At 37.7% G+C, this 23110-nt stretch overlaps 26 non-coding genes and 5 pseudogenes across 26 annotated transcripts; all 31 read right to left on the bottom strand.

Moving 5' to 3' along the window:
• Positions 1-386: 386 nt before the first annotated feature.
• On the bottom strand, positions 387-505 carry LOC121398474. Its single transcript, XR_005964311.1, has one exon. It is a non-coding gene; the product is annotated as a 5S ribosomal RNA (ribosomal RNA).
• A 585-nt stretch (positions 506-1090) lies between these two features.
• LOC121398473 lies at positions 1091-1209 on the bottom strand. Its single transcript, XR_005964310.1, has one exon. It is a non-coding gene; the product is annotated as a 5S ribosomal RNA (ribosomal RNA).
• A 552-nt stretch (positions 1210-1761) lies between these two features.
• LOC121398472 lies at positions 1762-1880 on the bottom strand. Its single transcript, XR_005964309.1, has one exon. It is a non-coding gene; the product is annotated as a 5S ribosomal RNA (ribosomal RNA).
• A 628-nt stretch (positions 1881-2508) lies between these two features.
• On the bottom strand, positions 2509-2627 carry LOC121398471. Its single transcript, XR_005964308.1, has one exon. It is a non-coding gene; the product is annotated as a 5S ribosomal RNA (ribosomal RNA).
• A 585-nt stretch (positions 2628-3212) lies between these two features.
• On the bottom strand, positions 3213-3331 carry LOC121398469. The gene has a single exon (XR_005964305.1). It is a non-coding gene; the product is annotated as a 5S ribosomal RNA (ribosomal RNA).
• A 599-nt stretch (positions 3332-3930) lies between these two features.
• LOC121398468 lies at positions 3931-4049 on the bottom strand. Its single transcript, XR_005964304.1, has one exon. It is a non-coding gene; the product is annotated as a 5S ribosomal RNA (ribosomal RNA).
• A 578-nt stretch (positions 4050-4627) lies between these two features.
• On the bottom strand, positions 4628-4746 carry LOC121398465. The gene has a single exon (XR_005964303.1). It is a non-coding gene; the product is annotated as a 5S ribosomal RNA (ribosomal RNA).
• A 584-nt stretch (positions 4747-5330) lies between these two features.
• Positions 5331-5449, bottom strand: LOC121398454. Its single transcript, XR_005964302.1, has one exon. It is a non-coding gene; the product is annotated as a 5S ribosomal RNA (ribosomal RNA).
• Positions 5450-6047: 598 nt separating this feature from the next.
• Positions 6048-6166, bottom strand: LOC121398443. The gene has a single exon (XR_005964301.1). It is a non-coding gene; the product is annotated as a 5S ribosomal RNA (ribosomal RNA).
• A 591-nt stretch (positions 6167-6757) lies between these two features.
• LOC121398431 lies at positions 6758-6876 on the bottom strand. Its single transcript, XR_005964300.1, has one exon. It is a non-coding gene; the product is annotated as a 5S ribosomal RNA (ribosomal RNA).
• A 585-nt stretch (positions 6877-7461) lies between these two features.
• LOC121398419 lies at positions 7462-7580 on the bottom strand. Its single transcript, XR_005964298.1, has one exon. It is a non-coding gene; the product is annotated as a 5S ribosomal RNA (ribosomal RNA).
• A 599-nt stretch (positions 7581-8179) lies between these two features.
• On the bottom strand, positions 8180-8298 carry LOC121398407. The gene has a single exon (XR_005964296.1). It is a non-coding gene; the product is annotated as a 5S ribosomal RNA (ribosomal RNA).
• A 1474-nt stretch (positions 8299-9772) lies between these two features.
• LOC121398396 lies at positions 9773-9891 on the bottom strand. The gene has a single exon (XR_005964295.1). It is a non-coding gene; the product is annotated as a 5S ribosomal RNA (ribosomal RNA).
• A 575-nt stretch (positions 9892-10466) lies between these two features.
• On the bottom strand, positions 10467-10585 carry LOC121398385. Its single transcript, XR_005964294.1, has one exon. It is a non-coding gene; the product is annotated as a 5S ribosomal RNA (ribosomal RNA).
• Positions 10586-11154: 569 nt separating this feature from the next.
• On the bottom strand, positions 11155-11273 carry LOC121398621. Its single transcript, XR_005964441.1, has one exon. It is a non-coding gene; the product is annotated as a 5S ribosomal RNA (ribosomal RNA).
• Positions 11274-11839: 566 nt separating this feature from the next.
• Positions 11840-11958, bottom strand: LOC121398609. Its single transcript, XR_005964430.1, has one exon. It is a non-coding gene; the product is annotated as a 5S ribosomal RNA (ribosomal RNA).
• A 574-nt stretch (positions 11959-12532) lies between these two features.
• LOC121398512 lies at positions 12533-12651 on the bottom strand. The gene has a single exon (XR_005964340.1). It is a non-coding gene; the product is annotated as a 5S ribosomal RNA (ribosomal RNA).
• A 561-nt stretch (positions 12652-13212) lies between these two features.
• Positions 13213-13341, bottom strand: LOC121398411 (annotated as a pseudogene).
• Positions 13342-13902: 561 nt separating this feature from the next.
• Positions 13903-14021, bottom strand: LOC121398622. The gene has a single exon (XR_005964442.1). It is a non-coding gene; the product is annotated as a 5S ribosomal RNA (ribosomal RNA).
• Positions 14022-14597: 576 nt separating this feature from the next.
• Positions 14598-14716, bottom strand: LOC121398470. Its single transcript, XR_005964306.1, has one exon. It is a non-coding gene; the product is annotated as a 5S ribosomal RNA (ribosomal RNA).
• A 583-nt stretch (positions 14717-15299) lies between these two features.
• On the bottom strand, positions 15300-15418 carry LOC121398623. Its single transcript, XR_005964443.1, has one exon. It is a non-coding gene; the product is annotated as a 5S ribosomal RNA (ribosomal RNA).
• A 541-nt stretch (positions 15419-15959) lies between these two features.
• On the bottom strand, positions 15960-16078 carry LOC121398620. The gene has a single exon (XR_005964440.1). It is a non-coding gene; the product is annotated as a 5S ribosomal RNA (ribosomal RNA).
• Positions 16079-16663: 585 nt separating this feature from the next.
• Positions 16664-16782, bottom strand: LOC121398618. The gene has a single exon (XR_005964438.1). It is a non-coding gene; the product is annotated as a 5S ribosomal RNA (ribosomal RNA).
• Positions 16783-17459: 677 nt separating this feature from the next.
• LOC121398380 lies at positions 17460-17578 on the bottom strand (annotated as a pseudogene).
• Positions 17579-18260: 682 nt separating this feature from the next.
• On the bottom strand, positions 18261-18379 carry LOC121398406 (annotated as a pseudogene).
• Positions 18380-18933: 554 nt separating this feature from the next.
• LOC121398625 lies at positions 18934-19052 on the bottom strand. Its single transcript, XR_005964445.1, has one exon. It is a non-coding gene; the product is annotated as a 5S ribosomal RNA (ribosomal RNA).
• Positions 19053-19598: 546 nt separating this feature from the next.
• On the bottom strand, positions 19599-19717 carry LOC121398624. Its single transcript, XR_005964444.1, has one exon. It is a non-coding gene; the product is annotated as a 5S ribosomal RNA (ribosomal RNA).
• Positions 19718-20101: 384 nt separating this feature from the next.
• Positions 20102-20220, bottom strand: LOC121398410 (annotated as a pseudogene).
• A 579-nt stretch (positions 20221-20799) lies between these two features.
• LOC121398403 lies at positions 20800-20918 on the bottom strand (annotated as a pseudogene).
• Positions 20919-21497: 579 nt separating this feature from the next.
• Positions 21498-21616, bottom strand: LOC121398379. The gene has a single exon (XR_005964293.1). It is a non-coding gene; the product is annotated as a 5S ribosomal RNA (ribosomal RNA).
• Positions 21617-22000: 384 nt separating this feature from the next.
• LOC121398619 lies at positions 22001-22119 on the bottom strand. The gene has a single exon (XR_005964439.1). It is a non-coding gene; the product is annotated as a 5S ribosomal RNA (ribosomal RNA).
• Positions 22120-23110: the final 991 nt, after the last annotated feature.

Genomic DNA, 23110 nt, shown 5'->3' with positions numbered 1-23110 from the left:
AAAATCAAACTTTGAAAACTTTGAAAAAATTTAAACTTTGAAAACTTTGAAAAATCAAATTTTGAAAACGTTGAAAACTTTGAAAAATTAAACTTTGAAAACTTTGAAAACTCAAACTTTGAAAACTCAAACTTTGAAAACTCAAACTTTGAAAACTCAAACTTTGAAAACTTTAAAAAATCAAACCTTGAAAAAATGAAGCTTTGAAAACTTCTCAGGCGGTCTCCCATCCAGGTACTAACCAGGCCTGCCCCTGTATCACTTCACAGATCAGACGAGAGCAGGCACTTTCAGGGTAGTGTGGCTATAGGCAATGAACAGCAGCACCTTTTGGCTCCATGACTTGTCGGCGATGCTGTGGCAAAATAAAGTTGAAAACTTTGAAAAGCCTACGACACCTGGTATTCCCAGGCGGTCTCCCATCCAGGTACTAACCAGGCCCGACCCTGTATCGCTTCTGAGATCAGACGAGATCAGGCACTTTCAGGGTGGTGTGGCCGTAGGCGATGAACAGCGGCACTTTTCGGCTTCTTGACTTGTCAGCGGCACTGTGGAAAAATGAAAATGAAAACTTTGAAAAATGAAACTGAAAACTGAAAAATTAAACTTTGAAAACGTTGAAAAATCAAACCTTGAAAACGTTGAAAACGTTGAAAAAATGAAACTTTGAAAACGTTGAAAAATCAAACCTTGAAAACGTTGAAAAAATCAAACTTTGAAAACTTTGAAAAAATTTAAACTTTGAAAACTTTGAAAAATCAAATTTTGAAAACGTTGAAAACTTTGAAAAATTAAACTTTGAAAACTTTGAAAACTCAAACTTTGAAAACTCAAACTTTGAAAACTCAAACTTTGAAAACTCAAACTTTGAAAACTTTAAAAAATCAAACCTTGAAAAAATGAAGCTTTGAAAACTTCTCAGGCGGTCTCCCATCCAGGTACTAACCAGGCCTGCCCCTGTATCACTTCACAGATCAGACGAGAGCAGGCACTTTCAGGGTAGTGTGGCTATAGGCGATGAACAGCAGCACCTTTTGGCTCCATGACTTGTCGGCGATGCTGTGGCAAAATAAAGTTGAAAACTTTGAAAAGCCTACGACACCTGGTATTCCCAGGCGGTCTCCCATCCAGGTACTAACCAGGCCCGACCCTGTATCGCTTCTGAGATCAGACGAGATCAGGCACTTTCAGGGTGGTGTGGCCGTAGGCGATGAACAGCGGCACTTTTCGGCTTCTTGACTTGTCAGCGGCACTGTGGAAAAATGAAAATGAAAACTTTGAAAAATGAAACTGAAAACTGAAAAATTAAACTTTGAAAACGTTGAAAAATCAAACCTTGAAAACGTTGAAAACGTTGAAAAAATGAAACTTTGAAAACGTTGAAAAAATCAAACTTTGAAAACTTTGAAAAATCAAACTTTGAAAACTTTGAAAAATTTAAACTTTGAAAACTTTGAAAAAATTAAACTTTGAAAACTTTGAAAACTCAAACTTTGAAAACTCAAACTTTGAAAACTCAAACTTTGAAAACTCAAACTTTGAAAACTTTAAAAAATCAAACCTTGAAAAAATGAAGCTTTGAAAACTTCTCAGGCGGTCTCCCATCCAGGTACTAACCAGGCCTGACCCTGTATCACTTCACAGATCAGACGAGAGCAGGCACTTTCAGGGTAGTGTGGCTATAGGCAATGAACAGCAGCACCTTTTGGCTCCATGACTTGTCGGCGATGCTGTGGCAAAATAAAGTTGAAAACTTTGAAAAGCCTACGACACCTGGTATTCCCAGGCGGTCTCCCATCCAGGTACTAACCAGGCCCGACCCTGTATCGCTTCTGAGATCAGACGAGATCAGGCACTTTCAGGGTGGTGTGGCCGTAGGCGATGAACAGCGGCACTTTTCGGCTTCTTGACTTGTCAGCGGCACTGTGGAAAAATGAAAATGAAAACTTTGAAAAATGAAACTGAAAACTGAAAAATTAAACTTTGAAAACGTTGAAAAATCAAACCTTGAAAACGTTGAAAACGTTGAAAAAATGAAACTTTGAAAACGTTGAAAAATCAAACCTTGAAAACGTTGAAAAAATCAAACTTTGAAAACTTTGAAAAAATTTAAACTTTGAAAACTTTGAAAAATCAAATTTTGAAAACGTTGAAAACTTTGAAAAATTAAACTTTGAAAACTTTGAAAACTCAAACTTTGAAAACTCAAACTTTGAAAACTCAAACTTTGAAAACTCAAACTTTGAAAACTCAAACTTTGAAAACTTACTTTGAAAACTCAAACTTTGAAAACTTTAAAAAATCAAACCTTGAAAAAATGAAGCTTTGAAAACTTCTCAGGCGGTCTCCCATCCAGGTACTAACCAGGCCTGCCCCTGTATCACTTCACAGATCAGACGAGAGCAGGCACTTTCAGGGTAGTGTGGCTATAGGCGATGAACAGCAGCACCTTTTGGCTCCATGACTTGTCGGCGATGCTGTGGCAAAATAAAGTTGAAAACTTTGAAAAGCCTACGACACCTGGTATTCCCAGGCGGTCTCCCATCCAGGTACTAACCAGGCCCGACCCTGTATCGCTTCTGAGATCAGACGAGATCAGGCACTTTCAGGGTGGTGTGGCCGTAGGCGATGAACAGCGGCACTTTTCGGCTTCTTGACTTGTCAGCGGCACTGTGGAAAAATGAAAATGAAAACTTTGAAAAATGAAACTGAAAACTGAAAAATTAAACTTTGAAAACGTTGAAAAATCAAACCTTGAAAACGTTGAAAACGTTGAAAAAATGAAACTTTGAAAACGTTGAAAAATCAAACCTTGAAAACGTTGAAAAAATCAAACTTTGAAAACTTTGAAAAAATTTAAACTTTGAAAACTTTGAAAAATCAAATTTTGAAAACGTTGAAAACTTTGAAAAATTAAACTTTGAAAACTTTGAAAACTCAAACTTTGAAAACTCAAACTTTGAAAACTCAAACTTTGAAAACTCAAACTTTGAAAACTTTAAAAAATCAAACCTTGAAAAAATGAAGCTTTGAAAACTTCTCAGGCGGTCTCCCATCCAGGTACTAACCAGGCCTGCCCCTGTATCACTTCACAGATCAGACGAGAGCAGGCACTTTCAGGGTAGTGTGGCTATAGGCAATGAACAGCAGCACCTTTTGGCTCCATGACTTGTCGGCGATGCTGTGGCAAAATAAAGTTGAAAACTTTGAAAAGCCTACGACACCTGGTATTCCCAGGCGGTCTCCCATCCAGGTACTAACCAGGCCCGACCCTGTATCGCTTCTGAGATCAGACGAGATCAGGCACTTTCAGGGTGGTGTGGCCGTAGGCGATGAACAGCGGCACTTTTCGGCTTCTTGACTTGTCAGCGGCACTGTGGAAAAATGAAAATGAAAACTTTGAAAAATGAAACTGAAAACTGAAAAATTAAACTTTGAAAACGTTGAAAAATCAAACCTTGAAAACGTTGAAAACGTTGAAAAAATGAAACTTTGAAAACGTTGAAAAATCAAACCTTGAAAACGTTGAAAAAATCAAACTTTGAAAACTTTGAAAAAATTTAAACTTTGAAAACTTTGAAAAATCAAATTTTGAAAACGTTGAAAACTTTGAAAATTAAACTTTGAAAACTTTGAAAACTCAAACTTTGAAAACTCAAACTTTGAAAACTCAAACTTTGAAAACTCAAACTTTGAAAACTCAAACTTTGAAAACTTTAAAAAATCAAACCTTGAAAAAATGAAGCTTTGAAAACTTCTCAGGCGGTCTCCCATCCAGGTACTAACCAGGCCTGCCCCTGTATCACTTCACAGATCAGACGAGAGCAGGCACTTTCAGGGTAGTGTGGCTATAGGCAATGAACAGCAGCACCTTTTGGCTCCATGACTTGTCGGCGATGCTGTGGCAAAATAAAGTTGAAAACTTTGAAAAGCCTACGACACCTGGTATTCCCAGGCGGTCTCCCATCCAGGTACTAACCAGGCCCGACCCTGTATCGCTTCTGAGATCAGACGAGATCAGGCACTTTCAGGGTGGTGTGGCCGTAGGCGATGAACAGCGGCACTTTTCGGCTTCTTGACTTGTCAGCGGCACTGTGGAAAAATGAAAATGAAAACTTTGAAAAATGAAACTGAAAACTGAAAAATTAAACTTTGAAAACGTTGAAAAATCAAACCTTGAAAACGTTGAAAACGTTGAAAAAATGAAACTTTGAAAACGTTGAAAAATCAAACCTTGAAAACGTTGAAAAAATCAAACTTTGAAAACTTTGAAAAAATTTAAACTTTGAAAACTTTGAAAAATCAAATTTTGAAAACGTTGAAAACTTTGAAAAACTTGAAACTTTGAAAACTCAAACTTTGAAAACTCAAACTTTGAAAACTCAAACTTTGAAAACTCAAACTTTGAAAACTTTAAAAAATCAAACCTTGAAAAAATGAAGCTTTGAAAACTTCTCAGGCGGTCTCCCATCCAGGTACTAACCAGGCCTGACCCTGTATCACTTCACAGATCAGACGAGAGCAGGCACTTTCAGGGTAGTGTGGCTATAGGCAATGAACAGCAGCACCTTTTGGCTCCATGACTTGTCGGCGATGCTGTGGCAAAATAAAGTTGAAAACTTTGAAAAGCCTACGACACCTGGTATTCCCAGGCGGTCTCCCATCCAGGTACTAACCAGGCCCGACCCTGTATCGCTTCTGAGATCAGACGAGATCAGGCACTTTCAGGGTGGTGTGGCCGTAGGCGATGAACAGCGGCACTTTTCGGCTTCTTGACTTGTCAGCGGCACTGTGGAAAAATGAAAATGAAAACTTTGAAAAATGAAACTGAAAACTGAAAAATTAAACTTTGAAAACGTTGAAAAATCAAACCTTGAAAACGTTGAAAACGTTGAAAAAATGAAACTTTGAAAACGTTGAAAAATCAAACCTTGAAAACGTTGAAAAAATCAAACTTTGAAAACTTTGAAAAAATTTAAACTTTGAAAACTTTGAAAAATCAAATTTTGAAAACGTTGAAAACTTTGAAAAATTAAACTTTGAAACTTTGAAAACTCAAACTTTGAAAACTCAAACTTTGAAAACTCAAACTTTGAAAACTCAAACTTTGAAAACTTTAAAAAATCAAACCTTGAAAAAATGAAGCTTTGAAAACTTCTCAGGCGGTCTCCCATCCAGGTACTAACCAGGCCTGACCCTGTATCACTTCACAGATCAGACGAGAGCAGGCACTTTCAGGGTAGTGTGGCTATAGGCAATGAACAGCAGCACCTTTTGGCTCCATGACTTGTCGGCGATGCTGTGGCAAAATAAAGTTGAAAACTTTGAAAAGCCTACGACACCTGGTATTCCCAGGCGGTCTCCCATCCAGGTACTAACCAGGCCCGACCCTGTATCGCTTCTGAGATCAGACGAGATCAGGCACTTTCAGGGTGGTGTGGCCGTAGGCGATGAACAGCGGCACTTTTCGGCTTCTTGACTTGTCAGCGGCACTGTGGAAAAATGAAAATGAAAACTTTGAAAAATGAAACTGAAAACTGAAAAATTAAACTTTGAAAACGTTGAAAAATCAAACCTTGAAAACGTTGAAAACGTTGAAAAAATGAAACTTTGAAAACGTTGAAAAATCAAACCTTGAAAACGTTGAAAAAATCAAACTTTGAAAACTTTGAAAAAATTTAAACTTTGAAAACTTTGAAAAATCAAATTTTGAAAACGTTGAAAACTTTGAAAATTAAACTTTGAAACTTTGAAAACTCAAACTTTGAAAACTCAAACTTTGAAAACTCAAACTTTGAAAACTCAAACTTTGAAAACTCAAACTTTGAAAACTTTAAAAAATCAAACCTTGAAAAAATGAAGCTTTGAAAACTTCTCAGGCGGTCTCCCATCCAGGTACTAACCAGGCCTGCCCCTGTATCACTTCACAGATCAGACGAGAGCAGGCACTTTCAGGGTAGTGTGGCTATAGGCGATGAACAGCAGCACCTTTTGGCTCCATGACTTGTCGGCGATGCTGTGGCAAAATAAAGTTGAAAACTTTGAAAAGCCTACGACACCTGGTATTCCCAGGCGGTCTCCCATCCAGGTACTAACCAGGCCCGACCCTGTATCGCTTCTGAGATCAGACGAGATCAGGCACTTTCAGGGTGGTGTGGCCGTAGGCGATGAACAGCGGCACTTTTCGGCTTCTTGACTTGTCAGCGGCACTGTGGAAAAATGAAAATGAAAACTTTGAAAAATGAAACTGAAAACTGAAAAATTAAACTTTGAAAACGTTGAAAAATCAAACCTTGAAAACGTTGAAAACGTTGAAAAAATGAAACTTTGAAAACGTTGAAAAATCAAACCTTGAAAACGTTGAAAAAATCAAACTTTGAAAACTTTGAAAAAATTTAAACTTTGAAAACTTTGAAAAATCAAATTTTGAAAACGTTGAAAACTTTGAAAAATTAAACTTTGAAAACTTGAAACTTTGAAAACTCAAACTTTGAAAACTCAAACTTTGAAAACTCAAACTTTGAAAACTCAAACTTTGAAAACTTTAAAAAATCAAACCTTGAAAAAATGAAGCTTTGAAAACTTCTCAGGCGGTCTCCCATCCAGGTACTAACCAGGCCTGCCCTGTATCACTTCACAGATCAGACGAGAGCAGGCACTTTCAGGGTAGTGTGGCTATAGGCGATGAACAGCAGCACCTTTTGGCTCCATGACTTGTCGGCGATGCTGTGGCAAAATAAAGTTGAAAACTTTGAAAAGCCTACGACACCTGGTATTCCCAGGCGGTCTCCCATCCAGGTACTAACCAGGCCCGACCCTGTATCGCTTCTGAGATCAGACGAGATCAGGCACTTTCAGGGTGGTGTGGCCGTAGGCGATGAACAGCGGCACTTTTCGGCTTCTTGACTTGTCAGCGGCACTGTGGAAAAATGAAAATGAAAACTTTGAAAAATGAAACTGAAAACTGAAAAATTAAACTTTGAAAACGTTGAAAAATCAAACCTTGAAAACGTTGAAAACGTTGAAAAAATGAAACTTTGAAAACGTTGAAAAATCAAACCTTGAAAACGTTGAAAAAATCAAACTTTGAAAACTTTGAAAAAATTTAAACTTTGAAAACTTTGAAAAATCAAATTTTGAAAACGTTGAAAACTTTGAAAAATTAAACTTTGAAAACTTTGAAAACTCAAACTTTGAAAACTCAAACTTTGAAAACTCAAACTTTGAAAACTCAAACTTTGAAAACTTTAAAAAATCAAACCTTGAAAAAATGAAGCTTTGAAAACTTCTCAGGCGGTCTCCCATCCAGGTACTAACCAGGCCTGACCCTGTATCACTTCACAGATCAGACGAGAGCAGGCACTTTCAGGGTAGTGTGGCTATAGGCAATGAACAGCAGCACCTTTTGGCTCCATGACTTGTCGGCGATGCTGTGGCAAAATAAAGTTGAAAACTTTGAAAAGCCTACGACACCTGGTATTCCCAGGCGGTCTCCCATCCAGGTACTAACCAGGCCCGACCCTGTATCGCTTCTGAGATCAGACGAGATCAGGCACTTTCAGGGTGGTGTGGCCGTAGGCGATGAACAGCGGCACTTTTCGGCTTCTTGACTTGTCAGCGGCACTGTGGAAAAATGAAAATGAAAACTTTGAAAAATGAAACTGAAAACTGAAAAATTAAACTTTGAAAACGTTGAAAAATCAAACCTTGAAAACGTTGAAAACGTTGAAAAAATGAAACTTTGAAAACGTTGAAAAATCAAACCTTGAAAACGTTGAAAAAATCAAACTTTGAAAACTTTGAAAAAATTTAAACTTTGAAAACTTTGAAAAATCAAATTTTGAAAACGTTGAAAACTTTGAAAAATTAAACTTTGAAACTTTGAAAACTCAAACTTTGAAAACTCAAACTTTGAAAACTCAAACTTTGAAAACTCAAACTTTGAAAACTCAAACTTTGAAAACTTTAAAAAATCAAACCTTGAAAAAATGAAGCTTTGAAAACTTCTCAGGCGGTCTCCCATCCAGGTACTAACCAGGCCTGACCCTGTATCACTTCACAGATCAGACGAGAGCAGGCACTTTCAGGGTAGTGTGGCTATAGGCGATGAACAGCAGCACCTTTTGGCTCCATGACTTGTCGGCGATGCTGTGGCAAAATAAAGTTGAAAACTTTGAAAAGCCTACGACACCTGGTATTCCCAGGCGGTCTCCCATCCAGGTACTAACCAGGCCCGACCCTGTATCGCTTCTGAGATCAGACGAGATCAGGCACTTTCAGGGTGGTGTGGCCGTAGGCGATGAACAGCGGCACTTTTCGGCTTCTTGACTTGTCAGCGGCACTGTGGAAAAATGAAAATGAAAACTTTGAAAAATGAAACTGAAAACTGAAAAATTAAACTTTGAAAACGTTGAAAAATCAAACCTTGAAAACGTTGAAAACGTTGAAAAAATGAAACTTTGAAAACGTTGAAAAATCAAACCTTGAAAACGTTGAAAACTTTGAAAAAATTTAAACTTTGAAAACTTTGAAAAAATTTAAACTTTGAAAACTTTGAAAAATTAAACTTTGAAAACTCGAACTTTGAAAACTCAAACTTTGAAAACTCAAACTTTGAAAACTCAAACTTTGAAAACTCAAACTTTGAAAACTCAAACTTTGAAAACTTTAAAAAATCAAACCTTGAAAAAATGAAGCTTTGAAAACTTCTCAGGCGGTCTCCCATCCAGGTACTAACCAGGCCTGACCCTGTATCACTTCACAGATCAGACGAGAGCAGGCACTTTCAGGGTAGTGTGGCTATAGGCGATGAACAGCAGCACCTTTTGGCTCCATGACTTGTCGGCGATGCTGTGGCAAAATAAAGTTGAAAACTTTGAAAAGCCTACGACACCTGGTATTCCCATGCGGTCTCCCATCCAGGTACAAACCAGGCCCGACCCTGTATCGCTTCTGAGATCAAACAAGCGCAGGCACTTTCAGGATGGTGTGGCGGCAGGAGATAAACAGCGGCACTTTTCGGCTTCTTGACTTGTCAGCGGCACTGTGGAAAAATGAAGTTGAAAACTTTGAAAAATGAAACTGAAAACTGAAAAATTAAACTTTGAAAACTTTGAAAAATCAAACCTTGAAAACGTTGAAAACGTTGAAAACATGAAACTTTGAAAACTTTGAAAAATCAAACCTTGAAAACGTTGAAAACGTTGAAAAAATGAAACTTTGAAAACTTTGAAAAACCAAATTTTGAAAACGTTGAAAAAATGAAGCTTTGACAACTTTGAAAAACGTTGAAAAATCACACTTTGAAAACTTTGAAAAAATGAAACTTTGAAAACTTTGAAAACTCAAAGTTTGAAAACTCAAACTTTGAAAACTTTGAAAAATCAAACCTTGAAAACGTTGAAAAAATGAAACTTTGAAAACTTTGAAAAATCAAACCTTGAAAACGTTGAAAATGTTGAAAACTGAAAACTTTGAAAAACTCAAACTTTGAAAACTCAAACTTTGAAAACTCAAACTTTGAAAACTCAAACTTTGAAAACTCAAACTTTGAAAACTTTAAAAAATCAAACCTTGAAAAAATGAAGCTTTGAAAACTTCTCAGGCGGTCTCCCATCCAGGTACTAACCAGGCCTGACCCTGTATCACTTCACAGATCAGACGAGAGCAGGCACTTTCAGGGTAGTGTGGCTATAGGCAATGAACAGCAGCACCTTTTGGCTCCATGACTTGTCGGCGATGCTGTGGCAAAATAAAGTTGAAAACTTTGAAAAGCCTACGACACCTGGTATTCCCAGGCGGTCTCCCATCCAGGTACTAACCAGGCCCGACCCTGTATCGCTTCTGAGATCAGACGAGATCAGGCACTTTCAGGGTGGTGTGGCCGTAGGCGATGAACAGCGGCACTTTTCGGCTTCTTGACTTGTCAGCGGCACTGTGGAAAAATGAAAATGAAAACTTTGAAAAATGAAACTGAAAACTGAAAAATTAAACTTTGAAAACGTTGAAAAATCAAACCTTGAAAACGTTGAAAACGTTGAAAAAATGAAACTTTGAAAACGTTGAAAAATCAAACCTTGAAAACGTTGAAAAAATCAAACTTTGAAAACTTTGAAAAAATTTAAACTTTGAAAACTTTGAAAAATCAATTTTGAAAACGTTGAAAACTTTGAAAAATTAAACTTTGAAAACTCAAACTTTGAAAACTCAAACTTTGAAAACTCAAACTTTGAAAACTCAAACTTTGAAAACTTTAAAAAATCAAACCTTGAAAAAATGAAGCTTTGAAAACTTCTCAGGCGGTCTCCCATCCAGGTACTAACCAGGCCTGCCCCTGTATCACTTCACAGATCAGACGAGAGCAGGCACTTTCAGGGTAGTGTGGCTATAGGCGATGAACAGCAGCACCTTTTGGCTCCATGACTTGTCGGCGATGCTGTGGCAAAATAAAGTTGAAAACTTTGAAAAGCCTACGACACCTGGTATTCCCAGGCGGTCTCCCATCCAGGTACTAACCAGGCCCGACCCTGTATCGCTTCTGAGATCAGACGAGATCAGGCACTTTCAGGGTGGTGTGGCCGTAGGCGATGAACAGCGGCACTTTTCGGCTTCTTGACTTGTCAGCGGCACTGTGGAAAAATGAAAATGAAAACTTTGAAAAATGAAACTGAAAACTGAAAAATTAAACTTTGAAAACGTTGAAAAATCAAACCTTGAAAACGTTGAAAACGTTGAAAAAATGAAACTTTGAAAACGTTGAAAAATCAAACCTTGAAAACGTTGAAAAAATCAAACTTTGAAAACTTTAAAAATTAAACTTTGAAAACTTTGAAAAATCAATTTGAAAACGTTGAAAACTTTGAAAATAAACTTTGAAAACTCAAACTTTGAAAACTCAAACTTTGAAAACTCAAACTTTGAAAACTCAAACTTTGAAAACTTTAAAAAATCAAACCTTGAAAAAATGAAGCTTTGAAAACTTCTCAGGCGGTCTCCCATCCAGGTACTAACCAGGCCTGACCCTGTATCACTTCACAGATCAGACGAGAGCAGGCACTTTCAGGGTAGTGTGGCTATAGGCAATGAACAGCAGCACCTTTTGGCTCCATGACTTGTCGGCGATGCTGTGGCAAAATAAAGTTGAAAACTTTGAAAAGCCTACGACACCTGGTATTCCCAGGCGGTCTCCCATCCAGGTACTAACCAGGCCCGACCCTGTATCGCTTCTGAGATCAGACGAGATCAGGCACTTTCAGGGTGGTGTGGCCGTAGGCGATGAACAGCGGCACTTTTCGGCTTCTTGACTTGTCAGCGGCACTGTGGAAAAATGAAAATGAAAACTTTGAAAAATGAAACTGAAAACTGAAAATTTAACTTTGAAAACAATGAAAAATCAAACCTTGAAAACGTTGAAAACGTTGAAAAAATGAAACTTTGAAAACGTTGAAAAATCAAACCTTGAAAACGTTGAAAAAATCAAACTTTGAAAACTTTGAAAAAATTTAAACTTTGAAAACTTTGAAAAATCAAACTTTGAAAACGTTTGAAAAATAAACTTTGAAAACTCAAACTTTGAAAACTCAAACTTTGAAAACTCAAACTTTGAAAACTCAAACTTTGAAAACTTTAAAAAATCAAACCTTGAAAAAATGAAGCTTTGAAAACTTCTCAGGCGGTCTCCCATCCAGGTACTAACCAGGCCTGACCCTGTATCACTTCACAGATCAGACGAGAGCAGGCACTTTCAGGGTAGTGTGGCTATAGGCAAAGAACAGCAGCACCTTTTGGCTCCATGACTTGTCGGTGATGCTGTGGCAAAATAAAGTTGAAAACTTTGAAAAGCCTACGACACCTGGTATTCCCAGGCGGTCTCCCATCCAGGTACTAACCAGGCCCGACCCTGTATCGCTTCTGAGATCAGACGAGATCAGGCACTTTCAGGGTGGTGTGGCCGTAGGCGATGAACAGCGGCACTTTTCGGCTTCTTGACTTGTCAGCGGCACTGTGGAAAAATGAAAATGAAAACTTTGAAAAATGAAACTGAAAACTGAAAAATTAAACTTTGAAAACGTTGAAAAATCAAACCTTGAAAACGTTGAAAACGTTGAAAAAATGAAACTTTGAAAACGTTGAAAAATCAAACCTTGAAAACGTTGAAAAAATCAAACTTTGAAAACTTTGAAAAAATTTAAACTTTGAAAACTTTGAAAATCTAATTTGAAAACGTTGAAAACTTTGAAAAATAAAACTTTGAAAACTCAAACTTTGAAAACTCAAACTTTGAAAACTCAAACTTTGAAAACTCAAACTTTGAAAACTTTAAAAAATCAAACCTTGAAAAAATGAAGCTTTGAAAACTTCTCAGGCGGTCTCCCATCCAGGTACTAACCAGGCCTGACCCTGTATCACTTCACAGATCAGACGAGAGCAGGCACTTTCAGGGTAGTGTGGCTATAGGCAAAGAACAGCAGCACCTTTTGGCTCCATGACTTGTCGGCGATGCTGTGGCAAAATAAAGTTGAAAACTTTGAAAAGCCTACGACACCTGGTATTCCCAGGCGGTCTCCCATCCAGGTACTAACCAGGCCCGACCCTGTATCGCTTCTGAGATCAGACGAGATCAGGCACTTTCAGGGTGGTGTGGCCGTAGGCGATGAACAGCGGCACTTTTCGGCTTCTTGACTTGTCAGCGGCACTGTGGAAAAATGAAAATGAAAACTTTGAAAAATGAAACTGAAAACTGAAAAATTAAACTTTGAAAACATTGAAAAATCAAACCTTGAAAACGTTGAAAACGTTGAAAAAATGAAACTTTGAAAACGTTGAAAAATCAAACCTTGAAAACGTTGAAAAAATCAAACTTTGAAAACTTTGAAAAAATTTAAACTTTGAAAACTTTGAAAACTTTGAAAAATTAAACTTTGAAAACTTTGAAAACTCAAACTTTGAAAACTCAAACTTTGAAAACTCAAACTTTGAAAACTCAAACTTTGAAAACTTTAAAAAATCAAACCTTGAAAAAACAAAGGTTTGAAAACTTCTCAGGCGGTCTCCCATCCAGGTACTAACCAGGCCTGACCCTGTATCTCTTCACAGATCAGACGAGAGCATGCACTTTCAGGGTAGTGTGGCTATAGGCGATGAGTAGCAGCACCTTTTGGCTCCATGACTTGTAGGCGATGCTGTGGCAAAATAAAGTTGAAAACTTTGAAAAGCCTATGACACCTGGTATTCCCAGGCGGTCTCCCATCCAGGTACTAACCAGGCCCGACCCTGTACGACTCTGTATCGCTTCTGAGATCAGATGAGATCAGGCACTTTCAGGGTGGTGTGGCCCTAGACGATGAATGGCGGCACTTTTCGGCTTCTTGACTTGTCAGCGGCACTGTGGAAAAATGTTGAAAACTTTGAAAAATGAAACAGAAAACTGAAAAATCAATCTTTGAAAACTTTGAAAAATCAAACCTTGAAAACGTTGAAAACGTTGAAAAAATGAAACTTTGAAAACTTTGAAAAATCTAACCTTGAAAACATTGGAAAAATGAAACTTTAAAAACTTTGAAAAATCAAACTTTGAAAACATTGAAAAATCAAACTTTGAAAACGTTGAAAAAATGAAACTTTGAAAACTTTGAAAAATTAAACTTTGAAAACTTTGAAAACTCAAACTTTGAAAACGTTGAAAAAATCAAACTTTGAAAAAGTTGAAAAAATGAAGCTTTGAAAACTTCTCAGGCGGTCTCCCATCCAGGTACTAACCAGGCCTGACTCTGTATCACTTCACAGATCAGACGAGAGCAGGCACTTTCAGGGTAGTGTGGCTATAGGCAATGAATAGCAGCACCTTTTGGCTCCATGACTTGTCGGCGATGCTGTGGCAAAATAATGTTGAAAACTTTGAAAAGCCTATGACACCTGGTATTCCCAGGCGGTCTCCCATCCAGGTACTAACCAGGCCCGACCCTGTATCGCTTCTGAGATCAGACGAGATCAGGCACTTTCAGGGTGGTGTGGCCGTAGGCGATGAACAGCGGCACTTTTCGGCTTCTTGACTTGTCAGCGGCACTGTGGAAAAATGAAAATGAAAACTTTGAAAAATGAAACTGAAAACTGAAAAATTAAACTTTGAAAACGTTGAAAAATCAAACCTTGAAAACGTTGAAAACGTTGAAAAAATGAAACTTTGAAAACGTTGAAAAATCAAACCTTGAAAACGTTGAAAAAATCAAACTTTGAAAACTTTGAAAAAATTTAAACTTTGAAAACTTTGAAAAATCAAATTTTGAAAACGTTGAAAACTTTGAAAACTCAAACTTTGAAAACTCAAACTTTGAAAACTCAAACTTTGAAAACTCAAACTTTGAAAACTCAAACTTTGAAAACTTTAAAAAATCAAACCTTGAAAAAATGAAGCTTTGAAAACTTCTCAGGCGGTCTCCCATCCAGGTACTAACCAGGCCTGACCCTGTATCACTTCACAGATCAGACGAGAGCAGGCACTTTCAGGGTAGTGTGGCTATAGGCAAAGAACAGCAGCACCTTTTGGCTCCATGACTTGTCGGCGATGCTGTGGCAAAATAAAGTTGAAAACTTTGAAAAGCCTACGACACCTGGTATTCCCAGGCGGTCTCCCATCCAGGTACTAACCAGGCCCGACCCTGTATCGCTTCTGAGATCAGACGAGATCAGGCACTTTCAGGGTGGTGTGGCCGTAGGCGATGAACAGCGGCACTTTTCGGCTTCTTGACTTGTCAGCGGCACTGTGGAAAAATGAAAATGAAAACTTTGAAAAATGAAACTGAAAACTGAAAATTAAACTTTGAAAACGTTGAAAAATCAAACCTTGAAAACGTTGAAAACGTTGAAAAAATGAAACTTTGAAAACGTTGAAAAATCAAACCTTGAAAACGTTGAAAAAATCAAACTTTGAAAACTTTGAAAAATTTAAACTTTGAAAACTTTGAAAAATCAAATTTTGAAAACGTTGAAAACTTTGAAAAATTAAACTTTGAAAACTTTGAAAACTCAAACTTTGAAAACTCAAACTTTGAAAACTCAAACTTTGAAAACTCAAACTTTGAAAACTTTAAAAAATCAAACCTTGAAAAAACAAAGGTTTGAAAACTTCTCAGGCGGTCTCCCATCCAGGTACTAACTAGGCCTGACCCTGTATCTCTTCACAGATCAGACGAGAGCATGCACTTTCAGGGTAGTGTGGCTATAGGCGATGAGTAGCAGCACCTTTTGGCTCCATGACTTGTAGGCGATGCTGTGGCAAAATAAAGTTGAAAACTTTGAAAAGCCTATGACACCTGGTATTCCCAGGCGGTCTCCCATCCAGGTACTAACCAGGCCCGACCCTGTATCGCTTCTGAGATCAGATGAGATCAGGCACTTTCAGGGTGGTGTGGCCGTAGACGATGAATGGTGGCACTTTTCGGCTTCTTGACTTGTCAGCGGCACTGTGGAAAAATTAAGTTGAAAACTTTGAAAAATGAAACAGAAAACTGAAAAATGAAACTTTGAAAACTTTGAAAAATCAAACCTTGAAAACGTTGAAAACGTTGAAAAAACTGAAACTTTGAAAACTTTGAAAAATCTAACCTTGAAAACATTGGAAAAATGAAACTTTAAAAACTTTGAAAAATGAAACTTTGAAAACGTTGAAAAAATGAAACTTTGAAAACTTTGAAAAATAAAACTTTGAAAATTTTGAAAAATCAAACTTTGAAAACTTTGAAAAAATTAAACTTTGAAAAAGTTGAAAAGACGAAACTTTGAAAACTTTTCAGGCGGTCTCCCATCCAGGTACTAACCAGGCCTGACTCTGTATCACTTCACAGATCAGACGAGAGCAGGCACTTTCAGGGTAGTGTGGCTATAGGCGATGAATAGCAGCACCTTTTGGCTCCATGACTTGTCGGCGATGCTGTGGCAAAATAATGTTGAAAACTTTGAAAAGCCTATGACACCTGGTATTCCCAGGCGGTCTCCCATCCAGGTACTAACCAGGCCCGACCCTGTATCGCTTCTGAGATCAGACGAGATCAGGCACTTTCAGGGTGGTGTGGCCGTAGGCGATGAACAGCGGCACTTTTCGGCTTCTTGACTTGTCAGCGGCACTGTGGAAAAATGAAAATGAAAACTTTGAAAAATGAAACTGAAAACTGAAAAATTAAACTTTGAAAACGTTGAAAAATCAAACCTTGAAAACGTTGAAAACGTTTGAAAAAATGAAACTTTGAAAACGTTGAAAAATCAAACCTTGAAAACGTTGAAAAAATCAAACTTTGAAAACTTTGAAAAAATTTAAACTTTGAAAACTTTGAAAAATCAAATTTTGAAAACGTTGAAAACTTTGAAAAATTAAACTTGAAAACTTTGAAAACTCAAACTTTGAAAACTCAAACTTTGAAAACTCAAACTTTGAAAACTCAAACTTTGAAAACTTTAAAAAATCAAACCTTGAAAAAATGAAGCTTTGAAAACTTCTCAGGCGGTCTCCCATCCAGGTACTAACCAGGCCTGACCCTGTATCACTTCACAGATCAGACGAGAGCAGGCACTTTCAGGGTAGTGTGGCTATAGGCAAAGAACAGCAGCACCTTTTGGCTCCATGACTTGTCGGCGATGCTGTGGCAAAATAAAGTTGAAAACTTTGAAAAGCCTACGACACCTGGTATTCCCAGGCGGTCTCCCATCCAGGTACTAACCAGGCCCGACCCTGTATCGCTTCTGAGATCAGACGAGATCAAGCACTTTCAGGGTGGTGTGGCCATAGGCGATGAACAGCGGCACTTTTCGGCTTCTTGACTTGTCAGCGGCACTGTGGAAAAATGAAGTTGAAAACTTTGAAAAATGAAACAGAAAACTGAAAAATTAAACTTTGAAAACTTTGAAAAATCAAACCTTGAAAACGTTGAAAACGTTGAAAAAATTAAACTTTGAAAACTTTGAAAAATCAAACCTTGAAAACGTTGAAAAAATGAAACTTTAAAAACTTTGAAAACATTGAAAAATCAAACTTTGAAAACTTTGAAAAAACTTAAACTTTGAAAACTTTGAAAAATCAAACCTTGAAAACGTTGAAAAAATGAAACTTTAAAAACTTTGAAAAATCAAACTTTGAAAACTTTGAAAAATCAAACTTTGAAAACTTTGAAAAAATTAAACTTTGAAAACTTTGAAAAATTAAACTTTGAAAACTTTGAAAACTCAAACTTTGAAAACTCAAACTTTGAAAACTTTAAAAAATCAAACCTTGAAAAAATGAAGCTTTGAAAACTTCTCAGGCGGTCTCCCATCCAGGTACTAACCAGGCCTGACCCTGTATCACTTCACAGATCAGACGAGAGCAGGCACTTTCAGGGTAGTGTGGCTATAGGCAATGAACAGCAGCACCTTTTGGCTCCATGACTTGTCGGCGATGCTGTGGCAAAATAAAGTTGAAAACTTTGAAAAGCCTAAGACACCTGGTATTCCCAGGCGGTCTCCCATCCAGGTACTAACCAGGCCCGACCCTGTATCGCTTCTGAGATCAGACGAGATCAGGCACTTTCAGGGTGGTGTGGCCGTAGGCGATGAGCAGCGGCACTTTTCGGCTTCTTGACTTGTCAGCGGCACTGTGGAAAAATGAAGTTGAAAACTTTGAAAAATGAAACAGAAAACTGAAAAATTAAACTTTGAAAACTTTGAAAAATCAAACCTTGAAAACGTTGAAAACGTTGAAAAAATTAAACTTTGAAAACTTTGAAAAATCAAACCTTGAAAACGTTGAAAAAATGAAACTTTAAAAAATGAAACTTTGAAAACATTGAAAAATCAAACTTTGAAAACTTTGAAAAAATTAAACTTTGAAAACTTTGAAAAATCAAACCTTGAAAACGTTGAAAAAATGAAACTTTAAAAACTTTGAAAAATCAAACTTTGAAAACTTTGAAAAATCAAACTTTGAAAACTTTGAAAAAATTAAACTTTGAAAACTTTGAAAAATTAAACTTTGAAAACTTTGAAAACTCAAACTTTCAAAACTCAAACTTTGAAAACTTTAAAAAATCAAACCTTGAAAAAACAAAGGTTTGAAAACTTCTCAGGCGGTCTCCCATCCAGGTACTAACCAGGCCTGACCCTGTATCTCTTCACAGATCAGACGAGAGCATGCACTTTCAGGGTAGTGTGGCTATAGGCAATGAGTAGCAGCACCTTTTGGCTCCATGACTTGTCGGCGATGCTGTGGCAAAATAAAGTTGAAAACTTTGAAAAGCCTAAGACACCTGGTATTCCCAGGCGGTCTCCCATCCAGGTACTAAGCAGGCCCGACCCTGTATCGCTTCTGAGATCAGACGAGATCAGGCACTTTCAGGGTGGTGCAGCCGTAGGCAATGAGCAGCGGCACTTTTCGGCTTCTTGACTTGTCAGCGGCACTGTGGAAAAATGAAGTTGAAAACTTTGAAAAGCTGAAACTGAAAACTGAAAAATCAAACCTTGAAAACGTTGAAAACGTTGAAAAAATGAAACTTTGAAAACTTTGAAAAATCAAACCTTGAAAACGTAGAAAAAATGAAACTTTAAAAACTTTGAAAAATCAAACTTTGAAAATATTGAAAAATGAAACTTTGAAAACGTTGAAAAAATGAAACTTTGAAAACTTTAAAAAATTAAACTTTGAAAACTTTGAAAACTCAAACTTTGAAAACTCAAACTTTGAAAACTTTAAAAAATCAAACCTTGAAATAGTTGAAAAATGAAGCTATGAAAACTTCTCAGGACGTCTCCCATCCAGGTACTAACCAGGCCTGACCCTGTATTACTTCACAGATCAGACGAGAGCAGGCACTTTCAGGGTAGTGTGGCTATAGGCAAAGAATAGCAGCACCTTTTGGCTCCATGACTTGTCGGCGATGCTGTGGCAAAATAAAGTTGAAAACGTTGAAAAGCCTACGACACCTGGTATTCCCAGGCGGTCTCCCATCCAGGTACTAACCAGGCCCGACCCTGTATCGCTTCTGAGATCAGACGAGATCATGCACTTTCAGGGTGGTGTGGCCGTAGGCGATGAACAGCGGCACTTTTCGGCTTCTTGACTTGTCAGCGGCACTGTGGAAAAATGAAGTTGAAAACTTTGAAAAGCTGAAACTGAAAACTGAAATATCAAACCTTGAAAACGTTGAAAACGTTGAAAAAATGAAACTTTGAAAACTTTGAAAAATCAAACCTTGAAAACGTAGAAAAAATGAAACTTTAAAAACTTTGAAAAATCAAACTTTGAAAATATTGAAAAATGAAACTTTGAAAACGTTGAAAAAATGAAACTTTGAAAACTTTAAAAAATGAAACTTTGAAAACTCAAACTTTGAAAACTCAAACTTTGAAAACTTTAAAAAATCAAACCTTGAAATAGTTGAAAAAATGAAGCTATGAAAACTTCTCATGACGTCTCCCATCCAGGTAATAACCAGGCCTGACCCTGTATTACTTCACAGATCAGACGAGAGCAGGCACTTTCAGGGTAGTGTGGCTATAGGCAAAGAATAGCAGCACCTTTTGGCTCCATGACTTGTCGGCGATGCTGTGGCAAAATAAAGTTGAAAACGTTGAAAAGCCTACGACACCTGGTATTCCCAGGCGGTCTCCCATCCAGGTACTAACCAGGCCCGACCCTGTATCGCTTCTGAGATCAGACGAGATCATGCACTTTCAGGGTGGTGTGGCCGTAGGCGATGAACAGCGGCACTTTTCGGCTTCTTGACTTGTCAGTGGCACTGTGGAAAAATGAAGTTGAAAACTTTGAAAAGCTGAAACTGAAAAATGAAAAATGAAACTTTGAAAAATCAAACCTTGAAAACGTTGAAAACGTTGAAAAAATGAAACATTGAAAACTTTAAAAAATCAACCTTGAAAAAGTTGAAAAAACAAAGCTTTGAAAACTTCTCAGGCGGTCTCCCATCCAGGTACCAACCAGGCCTGACCCTGTATCACTTCACAGATCAGACGAGAGCAGGCACTTTCAGGGTAGTGTGGCTATAGGCGATGAATAGCAGCACCTTTTGGCTCCATGACTTGTCGGCGATGCTGTGGCAAAATAAAGTTGAAAACGTTGAAAAGCCTACGACACCTGGTATTCCCAGGCGGTCTCCCATCCAGGTACCAACCAGGCCCGACCCTGTATCGCTTCTGAGATCAGCCGAGATCGGGCACTTTCAGGGTGGTGCGGCCGTAGGCGATGAGCAACGGCACTTTTCGGCTTCTTGACTTGTCAGCGGCACTGTGGAAAAATGAAGTTGAAAACTTTGAAAAGCTGAAACTGAAAACTGAAAAATTAAACTTTGAAAACTTTGAAAAATCAAACCTTGAAAACGTTGAAAACGTTGAAAAAATGAAACTTTGAAAACTTTGAAAACTCAAACCTTGAACCTGTTGAAAAAATGAAACTTTAAAAACTTTGAAAAATGAAACTTTGAAAACTTTGAAAAATCAAAGTTTGAAAACTTTGAAAAAATGAAACTTTGAAAACTTTGAAAAATTAAACTTTGAAAACTTTGAAAACTCAAAGTTTGAAAACTCAAACTTTGAAAACTTTAAAAAATCAAACCTTGAAAAAGTTGAAAAAACGAAGCTTTGAAAACTTCTCAGGCGGTCTCCCATCCAGGTACCAACCAGGCCTGACCCTGTATCACTTCACAGATCAGACGAGAGCAGGCACTTTCAGGGTAGTGTGGCTATAGGCGATGAATAGCAGCACCTTTTGGCTCCATGACTTGTCGGCGATGCTGTGGCAAAATAAAGTTGAAAACGTTGAAAAGCATACGACACCTGGTATTCCCAGGCGGTCTCCCATCCAGGTACCAACCAGGCCCGACCCTGTATCGCTTCTGAGATCAGACGAGATCGGGCACTTTCAGGGTGGTGCGGCCGTAGGCGATGAGCAACGGCACTTTTCGGCTTCTTGACTTGTCAGCGGCACTGTGGAAAAATGAAGTTGAAAACTTTGAAAAGCTGAAACTGAAAACTGAAAAATGAAACTTTGAAAACTTTGAAAACTTTGAAAAATCAAACCTTGAAAACGTTGAAAACGTTGAAAAAATGAAACTTTGAAAACTTTGAAAAATCAAACCTTGAAAACGTAGAAAAAATGAGACTTTAAAAACTTTGAAAAATGAAACTTTGAAAATATTGAAAAATCAAACTTTGAAAACGTTGAAAAAATGAAACTTTGAAAACTTTAAAAAATTAAACTTTGAAAACTTTGAAAACTCAAACTTTGAAAACTCAAACTTTGAAAACTTTAAAAAATCAAACCTTGAAATAGTTGAAAAAATGAAGCTATGAAAACTTCTCAGGACGTCTCCCATCCAGGTAATAACCAGGCCTGACCCTGTATTACTTCACAGATCAGACGAGAGCAGGCACTTTCAGGGTAGTGTGGCTATAGGCAAAGAATAGCAGCACCTTTTGGCTCCATGACTTGTCGGCGATGCTGTGGCAAAATAAAGTTGAAAAGCCTACGACACCTGGTATTCCCAGGCGGTCTCCCATCCAGGTACTAACCAGGCCCAACCCTGTATCGCTTCTGAGATCAGACGAGATCAGGCACTTTCAGGGTGGTGTGGCCGTAGGCGATGAACAGCAGCACTTTTCGGCTTCTTGACTTGTCAGTGGCACTGTGGAAAAATGAAGTTGAAAACTTTGAAAAGCTGAAACTGAAAACTGAAAAATTAAACTTTGAAAACTTTGAAAAATCAAACGTTGAAAACGTTGAAAAAATGAAACTTTGAAAACTTTAAAAAATCAACCTTGAAAAAGTTGAAAAAACGAAGCTTTGAAAACTTCTCAGGCGGTCTCCCATCCAGGTACCAACCAGGCCTGACCCTGTATCACTTCACAGATCAGACGAGAGCATGCACTTTCAGGGTAGTGTGGCTATAGGCGATGAATAGCAGCACCTTTTGGCTCCATGACTTTTCGGCGATGCTGTGGCAAAATAAAGTTGAAAACGTTAAAAAGCCTACGACACCTGGTATTCCCAGGCGGTCTCCCATCCAGGTACTAACCAGGCCCAACCCTGTATCGCTTCTGAGATCAGACGTGATCAGGCACTTTCAGGGTGGTGTGGCCGTGGGCGATGAACTGCGGCACTTTTCGGCTTCTTGACTTGTCAGCGGCACTGTGGAAAAATGAAGTTGAAAACTTTGAAAAATGAAACAGAAAACTGAAAAATTAAACTTTGAAAACTTTGAAAAATCGAACCTTGAAAACGTTGAAAACTTTGAAAAAATGAAACTTTGAAAACTTTGAAAAATCAATCCTTGAAAACGTTGAAAAAATGAAACTTTAAAAACTTTGAAAAATCAAACTTTGAAAACATTGAAAAATCAAACTTTGAAAACTTTGAAAAAATTAAACTTTGAAAACTTTGAAAAATTACATCAAACATGTTCATTCAATGATAGTAATAAGAGTAGTAGTTAGCAGTAAAATAACAATAATGATTAAACTTTAGTCTAAGTTATGATAGCTAACAATATATCTGGTGATCTGGTGATAAATATCCAATAAGAAACCATAACTTATGAATAACTAACAACAAACAAACAAACACTAATCTACAAGTCCCAATATCTTCAAAGTATAGAACATAAAGTTTTCCCTGTGTTTTCCAAAAATTAAGATTCAATTGACATCCAATAAGGCCAAATGAAACCGGATATAGTGTTCTCCATATATGTGTCCTGTGAGAGGAGGGGATTATAGTTCTGATCTCAAAACTCTAAAGTTCTGAAAGTTTAGATTGTATGTATATTGTAGGCCATAAACTAGCCCTTCCCAGGAAAGACTGAAGATTGCCAAGCCTTTTCAGCTAAAAGATTGGAATCTACTATTTTTAAAACGTCTTCAAGCTTGGGTATAATTGGGGACTTCCAATTAGCTGCTATGAGATTTTTAGTAACAATAAAAATATGATTCATTATCAGTCTTTCCTGAGGTGGCAGGTCCATGGTACCTAGATGGAGCAAGGCCATTCCAGGGGGGATTTTTTCTAGTGATACAGGAAGTTTTTTAAGAAATTTGTCAATATCTTCCCAGAGTCTCTGTAATTTAGGACAGCTCCAAA

Source organism: Xenopus laevis, chromosome 9_10L (assembly GCF_017654675.1).
Source record: "Xenopus laevis strain J_2021 chromosome 9_10L, Xenopus_laevis_v10.1, whole genome shotgun sequence".
NCBI classification, from domain to species: Eukaryota; Metazoa; Chordata; class Amphibia; order Anura; family Pipidae; genus Xenopus; species Xenopus laevis.
This window is presented reverse-complemented; position numbering and strand designations above follow the sequence as displayed.